Source organism: Littorina saxatilis, linkage group LG11 (genome assembly GCF_037325665.1).
Source record: "Littorina saxatilis isolate snail1 linkage group LG11, US_GU_Lsax_2.0, whole genome shotgun sequence".
NCBI classification, from domain to species: Eukaryota; Metazoa; Mollusca; class Gastropoda; order Littorinimorpha; family Littorinidae; genus Littorina; species Littorina saxatilis.
In genome coordinates this window covers 24,785,399-24,800,722 of record NC_090255.1, presented here as the reverse complement: position 1 = coordinate 24,800,722, position 15,324 = coordinate 24,785,399, and the positions used below count along the sequence as shown (strand labels likewise).

Sequence of the window (15,324 nt, the reverse complement as noted above, 5' to 3'; positions counted from 1 at the left end):
TCCCGCAGTGGGGCACTGCGGTTATGAAATTAAAGGCCCCTCCTGTTTTTGGAACCGCAGGAGCTTTCTAGTTTGCTGTTAGGTAGATTTTTGGTTCCTCTTTCCTGTCATGCTCTCTTTTTCTTCATGAATTCTTTTCTTTTTTCTGCCTTCTTGCTCATTCACCTGTATTTTTTCCAAAAATCTCTTCTCTTGCCGCTTGTCTCGCGATTCATGTATAGTTTAATCTGTTAGTGTTCTGATGTAAGTCCAGCAGTAGATAGGTTAAGCCTATTTTAACATACTGGAAACTGGTAATCTTCCAGTAGGTATTAATTTAGTTTTACTAAAGCCTGCTGGGACACAAGTAATGGGTTAGTGCATTTGTAAACAGGAATCGCTTGACAAGTGGCCCCCTTCATCCCCCCCTTCCTCGTCCTGATATGGCTCTGCGTAGTCGGCTGGACGTTAAGCAACAAATAAACAAAATCCAACGTATAAAGGAACTCATTGTTATTCAGCCATTAACCTTCGCCGGCACTCGTTATCGACTACACACGAACGCATTCGTGGGGCCAAGCAGACCCATGCTTCTCAAAGAAGGAAAAATGTGCATATCCTTCCGTGGCACTCGTGGGGCCGTGCAGACCCATGCTTCTCAAAGAAAGAAAAATATGCATATCCTTCCGTGGCACTCGTGGGTCCGTGCGGACACAGAAGGGTGTTTGATGCAAATATCTCTTAAACGAGTTGGAATTTTTTAATGAGCTTTTAGAAATGCCTCAGACACCTAAAAAGCTATCATCTCCTAAAAGCTCATTAAATTTCAGTGATAATTAATTAATTAATTAATGGTCAAATTTAGACTACACACGGTATTTGGTAAAATATTATGGGTCTGCATGGCCCCACGAGTGCCACGGAAGGGTTTGCACAATTGTCCTTCTTTGAGAAGTATGGGTCCGCATGGACCCACGAGTGCCTCGGAAGGGTATACACGCTTTTTCTTCTTTGAGAAGTATGGGTTCGCACGTCCCCACGAATGCTTCCGTGTGTAGTCTAAATTTGACCATTAATTAATTAATTAATTAATTAATTATCACTGAAATTTAATGAGCTTTTAGGAGATGAAAGCTTTGTAGGTGTCTGAGGCATTTCTAAAAGCTCATTAAAAAATTCCAACTCGTTTAAGAGATATTTGCAATCAAACACCCTTCTGGGTCCGCACGGACCCACGAGTGCCTCGGAAGGGTATACACGCTTTTCCTTCTTTGAGAAGTATGGGTCCGCACGTCCCCACGAATGCTTCCGTGTGTAGTCTAAATTTGACCATTAATTAATTAATTATCACTGAAATTTAATGAGCTTTTAGGAGATGATAGCTTGTTAGGTGTCTGAGGCATTTCTAAAAGCTCATTAAAAAATTCCAACTCGTTTAAAAGATATTTGCAATCAAACACCCTTCTGGGTCCGCACGGACCCACGAGTGCCGGCGAAGGTTAAAGACATTTTCCGAATTACAAGGGTTTAATAGCCAACTTGCACAATACCCCTTTTGAACAGCTCTCTGGTGCGAAAGATAAGGAAGGTTCACTTCCCTACGGGCAAACGTTTTGCTCTCACAAGCACTGGTGTTCTCTGGCTTGTGTAAAAAAACCAAAATAAAATCTCAATCGCCTTACTTTTGTATACAGGACATGCTTGGGTACTTTGAACGAACTAAAGGATTATTCTTGCGGCTATTATTGCCGCAGCCAATAAACCTTTAACGACTTTGTGTGTGTCTGTGTGTGAATGCTCTGATTTGTTTTGCTATTGTGTATTGCCGTGAGCTCCGGCGAGAAGGGGTGATTAATTTATGTTCATTATTATTATGTCTCACTGTGTTTTCACAGCTGTACAGAACAGTGAAAGGGATACTCGTTCAAACTTTGGTATGATGCCATGAGCGCCATAGTTTAACTAGAGTCAAATCAGTTATTTTTCTTTTTATATTCAATGGTGCCTCATTCACCCATATTCATCAGAACATAAGCTATTTGCAACGTTCATTGAAGGTCAAGGTCACTTTAAGTTACCTATCAAACCTCATAGTGGTGTTTATTGTTTATGGTTAGTGTTTTCCCCTGGAGCAATTTTTTGATTAGTGCTTTTGTGAACAAGAAACAATTAACAAGTGGCTGCTTTTGTGAACAAGAAACAATTAACAAGTGGCTCTATCCCATCTTCCCCCCCCCCCCCACCCCTTCCACGTCGCGATATAACCTTCGTGGTTGAAAACACCAAATAAAGAAAGAAAGTGTTTTAAACATTTTCAGTTCTCCATTTAGTTTGGTGAAGTAGTGTAGAGCATTTTTTGAACATCAATAATCATGTATGAATTTATTGCATGTTTGTTGCTAGAATATTAATCATTCTTCTGCTGAAAGTAAACATTGTGGTGAGTCGCATAGGTACCCCCCGCGGGTTTGGGGGAAGAATTTACCCGATGCTCCCCAGCATGTCGTAAGAGGCGACTAACTGATTCTGTTTCTCCTTTTACCCTTGTTAAGTGTTTCTTGTATAGAATATAGTCAATTTTTGTAAAGATTTTACTCAAGCAGTATGTAAGAAATGTTATGTCCTTTGTACTGGAAACTTGCATTCTCCCAGTAAGGTAATATATTGTACTACGTTGCAAGCCCCTGGAGCAAATTTTTGATTAAGTGCTTTTGTGAACAAGAAACAAGTGGCTCTATCCCATCTCCCCCCTTCCCCCGTCGCGATATAACCTTCGTGGTTGAAAACAATGTTAAACACCAAATCAAAGGTGAGTTTTAGATACTAAAATGTGCCAACAATTTTAACAGCACACCTGAGTCCCCTTTTTACTTTAGTTGCAAGTAGAGGTTACATGCCGAGTCTCAGTGATTATCAAAAATAATGGTCGAAGTTAGCGGATCATGAAAAATGCGAGCTTCAGCGAGCTTTTTCATGACCGCGAACTGAGACCATTATTTTTGATAATCACTGAGACGAGGTATGTAACCTCTTTATCCCTCCTTTCTTCAGTTATTCAAAGAAAAGAGGAGTTTTTGTGCGAAAGTTTGATCGAATCATATTCACCCAACCAGTCTACCTGCGCAGGCTATCGATTAATGCGCGGTTGTATAGTTCCGTGCAAATCATTCAATTTTGTTAACACTTCTTGTCAGTTTCCATGTTTTGAACTAAAATCAAGTACACAGTTATGTTGTCATTCTGCTGTGGCGGTAAAGGCAGATAGTGTGTGTTCTGTTCATGTTTTGGTATCGCTCAGAAAATGTTCTTTCCTCGAATGTGACTAGCAGACGAAGTTTTACACCCGTGTTCCAACGTTAAAAACTGTATGAAGTTAAGTTTTCTGGGGCAAAATAGTGTATGAAACCGCTGCATGTTCTTTAAGTTGATTAAATGTTTGCAATTGATTGCGTATGATCTGTTTATAAAATGAAATATTGTTGAAAACTGACCGTCGGATTGCAGTCTTGTCGATGAAGCCGAAATCTGGAAGGGGAACTACTCGTGTCGCTAGACAAAGTATGAGAGTTACTTTTCCTTGGAATCTTGCTAGCGATAAACGATTGTGCACGGCAGATCTGAATTCAGAAAACAACCAAACTCATGGATTTTATATTGAGATTCATGTGTTCAAGCCTGTAGTTGCTGGTTTAAATGCGGTATGGTTGTATTGTTTGCTCCAGAAATGTATATTTTGTACTTTAGAGTGTTCTGAACTTTTGAGTCGCAAAAAGTAGATCCACAATGTGTACAGTCTCTACCCATGAGCTATCGAGGATTCAGGCCCGTTGTTGGGTAAGTGATTTTGGTTGTTGGGTAAGTTACCGAAAAATAACTAGCCCTACAAGTTTACAGAGAGAAAGAAGCAGAGGGGGGGATAAACTCTGTTCTCTAATATGAATGAAATGATTCCGAAACAGAAAATAATTTTGCTGATGTCTTTTGACTCTTTTTCATGTTAAGAGCGATTACTTCCCTTTGGTTATTTGATTAAGAGCGATTACTTCCCTTTGGTTTTTTGATATCTTTTTCATATGTTTTACTAGTCTTGGTGTTGCTTGTGTTAACTTGAAATGGTTACGATTTTCGAGCGATATACGTAGTATATAGTGTGCTCCGCATGTTAAGAAGTTGATTTTGTTGTGCTCAAGTCAAACAGTTTATTTACCAAATGCAAAGCACAGGATTTTGTTATGGTGTATGCATCCAAACTTCACACTCCTTCCACACGCATATTATATCATAATAAATATGTACAGATAAAGTGTTCAATTTCACTGGGCCTATTTACATGTGTACACCAACCAGGCAGTTCAAAACGGACTGGTTGTTCTTTTAGCACCAATTTGACAGGAGTAATCACAGGTTACATGGATAAAGATAAATGAATTCCCTAAAATCATATCTAAAAATATAGTCATCAATATGATAAATCCGAGGACATGCTAACACAGTTATTCAAAGGACACAACCCTTACATCTATTAAGATATTTCATTTAAGGATACTCGATCCCTTTCAAAGCTTTAACTGACACATATCACAAATCTAACAGATCTAAGAACGATCCACCATTGAGGCCGCAAGGACTGCCTCAGGAAAGAAACTGTTTCTGAAACGAGAAGTCCTGCTCTTCACAGCGCGGAAGCGCTTGCCTGACGGGAGGAGCTCGAACAGATGGCCGGCTGGGTGAGATAAGTCTGCCACTATACCCCTAACTCTCTTTGCTAAACGTGAGCTGTACAGTGAGGCGACTGACGGAAGTTCGCAACCCACAATACGAGACGCTTGTCTGACAATGCGCTCCAGCTCCAGTAGCAAGTCCATTACATGTGAAACAAGAAAAATGTTCATTCAAAATGAACAGGCGTCCATGTTACTTTGACAAAATGAATATTTTTGTTAAAGAAGCTGGCAAGCACACCCTTTCGAATATAGCGGAAGTAGTTTCGACCCTAAATGCTTAAGTACTTAGGCCTTAAACTTAAGTAGGGGTTGATAGAATATTTTAATATAAGTGCAGTTTATTTTCAAAGTTTGGAGTCGTAGATCATTCTTTTTGGATGCAATGTGACTAGCATGTATCAGTGAAATTTGTTGTTTAATTCTGCAAGCAAATGTGTGTGCTGTTATTGCATTATTTACAAAAAACGCACAGAAAAAAAACACTATTTTCGACGACTCACTGCGGAGCAGAGCGTGCAATATACGCTCTGCTGCAGAGTTATTCCACGTGCGGTTAGATAGACGCTCATACATGTAAGTACAGTTTATTTTCTAGGTTTGGTATCGTAGATAAATTTTTTCGAATGCAATGTGAAAAACAGGTATTGATACAGTTTGTTGTATAATTTTGCAAGTGAATATTTGTTTATTGGCTGCATGTTTGACAAAAACGTAAAATAAACACTTTTTCGTTGCTTTTATTGTTTGCTTTGATTGCAGCCAAACGACTTGCTCTACGGGGCTGAAAATAAAGTGGAAGACACTTTGAGATATAAGGAATTGGATAGGCCATCATACGAGAAGGTGTAGAAATCTGCTTGCTGGCAGCTTTAAGTGTTACAGCGACATCAGAAAGCTCTAAAAGCTTTGGGTTTTTTTTAAATGCATGATTTTCATAGTTTGTCACTTTAGACAATGTTTGTAATAATTAATTTGATCGAAAAAAAATAGTGTAATATACAAATAAGAAAATTTTTGAATCACATTTTTGCTATCCTTGATGAGAAGCGAGTTGAAATGTGCCTAAATAAAGTCACACCTTAACATTTTTTAGTTTTTGCCCACTAAGGCATTTGCAACATGAAATTTCAGTATTTTTTAAGTTTTTACCCCCCCAAAATGACATGTTTTAACAATTTGAAGTTTTTGTCTGAACATGAAGTGACATTCTAAGATCTGAAAGCTTTCTTTTTTCTTTTAATGCAACGTTATGAATAATATTTTCAATTTTTTTGCATTAAAGAAGCTGGCAAGCACACCCTTTCGAATATAGCGGAAGTAGATTCGACCCTAAATGCTTAAGTACTTAGGCCTTAAACTGAAGTACGTGTTGACAGAATATTTTAATATAAGTGCAGTTTATATTTCAAAGTTTGGAGTCGTAGATCATTCTTTTTGGATGCAAAATGACTAACATGTATCAGTGAAATTTGTTGTTTAATTCTGCAAGCAAATGTGTGTCTGTGTGTGCTGTTGTTGCATTATTTGCAAAAACCGCACAGAAAAAACACTATTTTTGACGACTCACTGCAGTTATCCCAGGTGTGGTTAGATAGACGCGCATACATTGTAAGTACAGTTTATTTTCTAGGTTTGGTATCGTAGATAATTTTTTTGCAATGCAATGTGACAAACATGTATTAATACAGTTTGTTGTATAATTTTGCAAGTGAATATGTGTTTATTGGCTGCATGTTTCACTAAAACGCAGTAAAATAAAAACGTTTTCGTTGCTTTTGTTGTTTCCTTTGATTGCAGCCAAATGACTTGCTCTAGGGGGCTGAAAATTAAGTGGAAGACACTTTGAGATATAAGGAATCGGATAGGCCATGACACGAGAAGGTGTAGAAATCTGCTTGCAGACAGCTTTAACATGACATCACATATTGATATATTTTTTAAGTTTTTGCATATATATTACCCCATTTTTGAGGTCACGTTTTAACTTTGGTTAAGTGTTTGCCCACAACTGACATTAGATTACATTTAAACATTTTACATTATTTTTCTAGCACATGTTCATGTTAGTCTGCGCCATCCATTTCTGTGAAAAATACGAGTGTTCAACATTGATGAAATCATGGACATGCGAGTTGGCACTGTCAAGAGAAACATTTGTAGTTTTAGTTTTGGAAACACGGCGTCGCTTTCGTCTGTCTTTCTGTGAAACAGAGTGTTCAACATTGATGAAATCATGGACAGGCAGTCTTGATGAAACATTTACAGTTGCCTCAATAGCATGTGCTCTTTGCGAAAAACAAAAATTGTGTTCAGGTTCAAGTCCAAGGTTGATGTCATCATCAGCACGAGCATGACAGTTGTCATCAGCATCAATTTCATTTTCAGCTGTTGCTGTGTGTATCATAGAAACATTTCCACATGAATGACTGGTGCGTGACTCAGGGAAATACTGAAGCGTGTTCAAGTGAAATATGTTCCGAAATGTCCTCTATACTCAAGCCAGGAAAATAACTTTGTTCAAGTTCACAAACATCCTGTGTGTTCAATTCAGTGTAAGTACTATTTGCATGTAGGAAAGCTTCTTCCATGTTCCGCCCATTGTTAAACACAGACATACTTTCCTGTTCAACAAAAATGTCTGACAAAGAATTAGGCTGTTGTGGGTTCAATTCAATCCCAACATTGTCACTGTCAGTGGCACATTTCCCTTTCATGTTCAAAGGAGTCTTAGATGAAGTGGTACATTTGCGCTGATTTGTTTTTTCTTTTTGATCTCTGTCAGTGTCACTAATAGTACTAGCAGTACTGACTGGATTTGGAGTACAAAAATCTGTTGGCATACTGGAATGACCTGGTTTGAATGAACCAAGCTTGTTCTGTCATGAATCTCAAACAAAATCGCACAAACACTCACACACACCATCGCACATACACACACACACACTCACTAACACACACACACACACACACACACACACACACACATGCGCGCGACCAAGTGCGCGTTCAACAATATTAACAACGAGAGAGAGAGAGAGAGAGAGAGAGAGAGAGAGAGAGAGAGAGAGAGAGAGAGAGAGCCGGAGAGACGGACGTACATACATCCATGACACGCACGCACACACACACACACACACACACACACACACGCGCACGTACACACGCACAAACACTCACACACACCATCGCACACACACACACACACTAACACACACACACGCGCGCCCGATCTAGGCCAATCACAAGCTCTCGTGTGACGCGTTCCTCCTTATATGGAAGACGGTTAGCGTGCTTTCGGATAGCACTGCAAACGCTCTACACGAATCAAAACTGGCCAGTTCATTCACAGAGAGAATGACAGCGGGAAAGGGCAGAGAATGCTGAATCCAACGCTATGTGTCATGTCGGAACGGGGTTGGGAGAATTTGGCGTAACTAACAGTCAAACAAATGCATTTTTGGCATTTCAACACACAATGAAAATAAATTCTTGACACAGTTGGTTTTGAAACACCTTTATTTTGCATAAAATAAGTGTTTTATGTGAAAAACATCGGTTGAACCTGAATTAGAAAGGATTATTTGGTATAAATATGTCAAAATCTCAAAACTGACCACTTGAACACACAACACGTTTTTTGACTTCAGACGTGTGTAGCCCCTGGCCTTAAAAGAATTCTTTGCATGGCCTCGGCGTATGGGCAGTAGCTCTAAACGTAAACTATGGCAACAACAACAACAATTCGGGGACGCCTAGAATCACACAATAATCTATCTGGAGTTTTTGCAGGCGATGTCTAAAAAAAAACTAAAAAAAAGTAGAGGCTCCAAGACGGCTCCGTGTCCGACGCGGGTACTATGCACGCGGTGATGTCTCTATCGACGAAGTTTCGGTTTGATAGTAGTAAGGGCAGTAACTCAAGACGTAAATGTGGCAGTGTCCCATAGGCAATCGCAGAGTTATCCTGTCCACAGGCAACGCTTACTTGATCCCAATTACTAGGCGTCCTCGGGGACGCCTAGAATAACGAGCGACGCTTTATGATTAAACGTTTTCGTAAGAACAGTGCCGAGGAGATCCGTGGGTATTGAGGCTTCACGCTTCGCATAATCAGTGTTTTGAAACAGTGGGAATCTTTTTTAGAAGCAGCTTAAATTTGGCACAAAGATATATCCAGTTTTGGTGGACTAACCTTTCTGAAATAAATGTTGTTGTAAGAAACATCAAGTTTTGACTAAATGTTTTAACGTAGAGGGGGGAATCGAGACGAGGGTGTGGTGTATGTGTGAGTGTGTGTGTGTGTGTGTGTGTGTGTGTGTGTGTGTGTGTGTGTGTGTGTGTGTGTGTGTGTAGAGCGATTTAGAGAAAACTACTAGACCGATCTTCATGAAATTTTACATGGGAGTTCCTGGGTATGATATCCCCAGACGTTTTTTTCATTTTTTCAATAAATGTCTTTGATGACGTCATATCCGGCTTTTCGTGAAGTTGAGGCGGCAATGTCACGCTCTCATTTTTAAACCAAATTGGTTGACATTTTGGTCAAGTAATCTTCGACGACGCCCGGACTTTGGTATTGCATTTCAGCTTGGAGGATTACAAATTAATTAATGAGTTTGCTCATTAAAGTTGTCATTAAAATCGATTTTTCGCAAACAGATTTAGAATTGATTGCATCGTATTCTTCATGACATTCTAAATCTAAAAATATATACATATGTCATGTTTACTCTTAAAATGTGATCACAATTAACGAAAATAGATTAATTAGTCTTACGATTAAAATTTAAGAAATCGATCCAAAAAAGATTTCATCTTATTCGTTTCCTGATTCCAAAAAACATATCGATATGATAGGTTGTATTCAAAACAAGCTCAGAAAGTTAACACGAATACAGAAAAGCGCGCTTTCCTGCTTAGCACAATACGCTACCGCGCTATTCTGGCGTGTGCATATCACTGCGTTTTGCACGTGGGAGGTGAGCGATTTCCTTCTCGCGGGGATTGACGAAGCTGTACTGTCTTGGTGAAAAAAATACAGTGCGTTCAGTTTCATTCCGTGAGTTCGACAGCTTGACTAAATGTAGTAATTTCGCCTTACGCGACTTGTTTTACATTTAGTCAAGTTTTGATTCAGAGTAAACTACTAGACCGATTTTTATGACATTTTTCATGAGAGTTCCTGGGTATGATATCCCCAGACTTTTTTTTCAGTTTTTTTGATAAATGTCTTTGATGACGTCATATCCGGCATTTTGTAAAGGTTGAGGCGGCACTGTCACACCCTCATTTTTCAATCAAATTGATTGAAATTTTGGCCAAGCAGTCTTCGACAAAGGCCGGACTTTGGTATTGCATTTCAGATTGGAGGCTTAAAAATTAATTATGACTTTGGTCATTAAAAATCTGAAAATTGTAATTAAAGTTATTTTTTTATAAAACGATTCAAAATTACGTTTATCGTATTCTTCATCATTTTCTGATTCCAAAAACATATAAATATGTTATATTCGGATTAAAAACAAGCTCTGAAAATTAAAAATATAAAAATTATGATTAAAATTAAATTTCCGAAATCGATTTAAAAACAATTTCATCTTATTCCTTGTCGGTTCCTGATTCCAAAAACATATAGATATGATATGTTTGGATTAAAAACACGTTCAGAGAGTTAACAAGTCGCGTAAGGCGAAAATACAATATTTAGTCAAGTAGCTGCCATTTTTCAGCAAGACCGTATACTCGTAGCATCGTCAGTCCACCGCTCATGGCAAAGGCAGTGAAATTGACAAGAAGAGCGGGGTAGTAGTTGCGCTAAGAAGGAGAGCACGCTTTTCTGTACCTCTCTTTGTTTTAACTTTCTGAGCGTGTTTTTAATCCAAACATATCATATCTATATGTTTTTGGAATCAGGAACCGACAAGGAATAAGATGAAAGTGTTTTTAAATTGATTTGGACAATTTAATTTTGATAATAATTTTTATATATTTAATTTTCAGAGCTTGTTTTTAATCCGAATATAACATATTTATATGTTTTTGGAATCAGCAAATGATGGAGAATAAGATAAACGTAAATTTGGATCGTTTTATAAATTTTTATTTTTTTTTACAATTTTCAGATTTTTAATGACCAAAGTCATTAATTAATTTTTAAGCCACCAAGCTGAAATGCAATACCGAACCCCGGGCTTCGTCGAAGATTACTTGACCAAAATTTCAACCAATTTGGTTGAAAAATGAGGGCGTGACAGTGCCGCCTCAACTTTCACGAAAAGCCGGATATGACGTCATCAAAGACATTTATCAAAAAAATGAAAAAAACGTTCGGGGATTTCATACCCAGGAACTCTCATGTCAAATTTCATAAAGATCGGTCCAGTAGTTTAGTCTGAATCGCTCTACACACACACACACACAGACAGACACACGCACATACACCACGACCCTCGTTTCGATTCCCCCTCGATGTTAAAATATTTAGTCAAAACTTGACTAAATATAAAAAGAATAGAGATATAGAAAAGCGTGCTATCCTCCTCAGCGCAACCGCTACCGCGCTTTTCTGGATTGTTAATTTCACTGCCTTTGCCACGAGCGGTGGACAGACGATGCTACGAGTGTACGGTCTTGCGGAAAAAAATGCAATACGTTCAGTTTCATTCCGTGAGTTCGACTGAGCTTGACAAAATGTTGTATTTTCGCGTTACGCGACTTGTTATTTTTTACATTTAGTCAAGTTATATAGAGACGGGGAATCGAGACGAGGGTTGTGGTGATGTGTGTATGTGTGTGTGTGTGTCTGTGTGTCTGTGTGTGTGTGTGTGTGTGTGTGTGTGTGTGTGTGTGTGTGTGTGTGTGTGTAGATCGGTTCCGAGAAAACAACTGAACCGATCTGCCTGAAACTTAACATGAGAGTTCCTTAGTATAATTTCCCCAGACTTTTTAAAAATGTTTGTTTAAGTGTCTTTGATGACGTCATATCCGGCTTTTTGTGAAAGTTGAGGCGGCACTGTCACGCTCTCATTTTTCAACCGATTTTGATGACATTTTTGTCAAATAATCTTCGACGAAGCCCGGACTTTGGTATTGTATTTCAGCTTGGAGTCTTACAAATTAATAAATGAGTTTGCTCATTTAGGTTGTCATTGACATCAAATTTTCGCAAACAGATTCAAAATTTATTGCATCGTATTTTTCATCAAATTCTGAATAAAAAGATATATACATATGTCATGTTTACTCTTAAAATGTGATCACAATTAACGAAATTAGGTTAATTAGTACTGTACTACGAATAGAATTTAAGAAATCGATCCACATTTTTTTTCATCTGATCCTTAATCATGTCGTGATTGCAAAAACATATATATAGGATATGTTTTATTTAAAACATGCTCAGAAAATTAAAAAGAATACAGTAAAGCGCGCTTTCCTGCTCAACGCAATACGCTACCGCGCTATTCTGGCTTGTCGCTTTCAATTCGTTTTGCACGTGAAAAGTGTGCGACTTCCTGTCTTGTCTTGGTGAAAAAATGCAGTTAACTAAGTGAGTTCAGTTTCATTCTGTGAGTTCGACAGCTTGACTAAATATAGTACTTTCGCGCGCCTTACGCGACTTGTTTTCTTTTGATTCCTAATCATTTAGCAGATTTGCAGAGTGATAACTGAGTACTCTTCCTTCGAACAGACTGTTTGCTTGTGTATCCCGATAGATGTTTCAGCGCGCACGCGTGCGTGTGTGTGCGTGTGTGTGTGTGTGTTTGTGTGTATTCTGGCTTGTCGCTTTCACTTCGTTTTGCACGTTGTTTTTTGAGAATGTAAATCGGTTTAAATAGATTTACTTTATGAAATCTCAGGAACTAAACGTCATTGAGATCTGAAATTTACTGACAAAATGCGCGCTGATGTGCTCATAATGATGACCCCGCGGGTTAGGGGGAGTCCCATATTGGTTGGGACGAGAAAGAATTTACCCGATGCTACCCAGCTAGCTGCAGCATGTCGTAAGAGGCGACTAACGGTTCTGTTTCTCCTTTTACCATTGTTGAGTGTTTCTTGTATAGAATATAGTCAATTTTTGTAAAGATTTTAGTCAAGCAGTATGTAAGAAATGTTAAGTCCTTTGTACTGGAAACTTGCATTCTCCCAGTAAGGTCATATATTGTACTACGTTGCAAGCCCCTGGAGCAATGTTTTGATTAGTGCTTTTGTGAACAAGAAACAATTAACAAGTGGCTCTATCCCATCTCCCCCCTTTCCCCTATCCCATCTCCCCCCTTTCCCCGTCGCGATATAACCTTGAATGGTTGAAAACGACGTTAAAAACCAAATAAAGAAAGAAAAATAGACATAAATATCTCATTTTTGACAAAAATGAACTTGCTGTGTTTTGTCAGAGGAGGGCAGAAGTGTTTCCGATGAAGAAGTTGGCGTTTTTAAGGGAGAACAGTATACCAACTGAAGTGCTTTTCAATAACACATCTGATAACCAATGTGTGTGTGTATGTGTGTATGTGTGTGTGTGTGTGTGTGTGTGTGTGTGTGTGTGTGTGTGTGTGTGTGTGTGTGTGTGTGTGTGTGTGTGTGTGTGTGTGTGTGTGTGTGTGTGTGTATGTGTGTGTGTGTGCGTGTGTGTTAAGGTTTAAATTATATGCGTGGGATTTTGTTATTTTTGTTATATTTCATTTGATTTTTTTTTTAATGAGAAATTGAATGATTGTGCTGGTGTTTATGAATCTTTCTTTACATCTTAACGGCGTATTCCGATATTGTAGTTTGTGATTTTTAAGCGGAAGTGAGTTATGGAATGTTTGTGTATGACTCTTTTACATAGTACTGTTGTCTTAGATCTCAACAGCGGGAGTTTTGTATGCAGAGAGGTGTTTACTTGAGAACAATGTTATTACTTAATACATAATTATATAGTACATATAGGACGCCATTTCACCGAAAACAAAGGTTACACTTTCCCAAGCAAGAGAGAATGATATGTAGGGAAACCCTTATTGTGAAATGACGTCGGTGCCCTTTCAGTGATAGGTCAATCAATGCAATTCGCTGTGAATAGTGCCAACATTTGGTCAGTTGCGCTGGGTGTCAAGTGCTATTCGATTATGCTTTCCAAAACTGATACAAACTGTCAGGGACAGTCGTCAAGTCAAGGCGAATAGAACAGTTCAACACAGCACATAACCAAGGAGGGAGCGACTCGGTTGAAGACGAGTCGATAGCCGGCTACCCCTACCCACCCCACCCCGTCCTTCCCCACCCCTACCCCTCCCCTCTCTTCCTCCCCTCTCCGATCCCGCGCTTCCACCACCTCTCCTCCCCCGCCCCCCCCCGCCCCCCCCTCCCGTCTCTACCGTGCATTATCGCTGAGTCAGTGAATACAGAGGGAAACCCGGCACTCGGCACGGGTCAATCAGTTCTAATAACTCCCCCCACCCCCCACCCACACCCGATAACTCCCCACCCCACCCTATGCCCTCCCTTCCACATACAACTCCTCCCTAACCCGCCGCGGGTTAGGGGGAAGAATTTACCCGATGCTCCCCAGCATGTCGTAAGAGGCGACTAACGGATTCTGTTTCTCTTTTTACCCTTGTTAAGTGTTTCTTGTATAGAATATAGTCAATTTTTTTAAAGATTTTAGTCAAGCAGTATGTAAGAAATGTTAAGTCCTGTGTACTGGAAACTTGCATTCTCCCAGTAAGGTCATTTATTCCCCCCTCTGCTTCTTTACCTCTGTAAACTTGTAGGGGTAGTTATTTTTCGATAATGACCCAGCAACCAAACAAATAACGACCCAGCAACAGCCTGAATCCTCGATAGTGCAATGGGTTGAGAAGCTGTTCTGTTTCGGTACTACTTTTTGCGACTGAAAAGTTCCGAACGGTCTAATGTACGAAGTATACATCTCTGGAGCAAACAATACAAACATACCGCATTTAAATTAACAACTACAGGCCTGAACACATGAATCTCCATATAAAATCCATGAGTTCGGTTGTTTTCTGAATCTAGATCAGACGTTCATCACAAGCAATTTCCCAAGGCAAGTAACTCATACTTTGTCCAGCGACAAGAGTAGTTCCCCTTCTTTTCACTCAGTTTCTTCGACAACAGACTGCAATCCGACGGTCAGTTTTCAACAATATTTCATTTAATAAACAGATCACACGCAACCAAATGCACACATCTCATCAATTTAAACAACATAAAGCGGTTTCATACACTATTTTCCCCAGAAAACTTAACTTCATACAGTTTTTAACGTTGGAACACGGGTGCAAAAGTTCGTCTGCTAGTCCCATTTGACAAAAGAACATTATCTTAACCGATACCAAAACATATACAGAACACACAATATCTGCCTTTGCCGCCACAGCAGAATAACAGCATATCTGTGTACTTTATTTTAGCCCAAAATAGGAAAACTGACAAGAAGTGTTAACAGAATGGAATGATTTGCACGGAACTATACAACCGCGCATTAATCGATCGCCTGCGCAGGTTGACTGGTTGAGAGAATAGGATTCGATCAAACTTTCGCAAAAAAACTCCTCTTTTCTTTGAATAACTGAAGAAAGGAGGAATAAAGAGGTTACACACCTCGTCT

General features: G+C 39.2%; 1 long non-coding RNA gene across 1 annotated transcript in view; it reads right to left on the bottom strand.

Annotated features, from left to right (window-relative positions):
* Positions 1 to 15,324, bottom strand: part of LOC138980145 (uncharacterized) — a 431,218-nt gene that overhangs the window by 336,673 nt on the left and 79,221 nt on the right. The gene's annotated exons all lie outside the window — the stretch shown is intronic.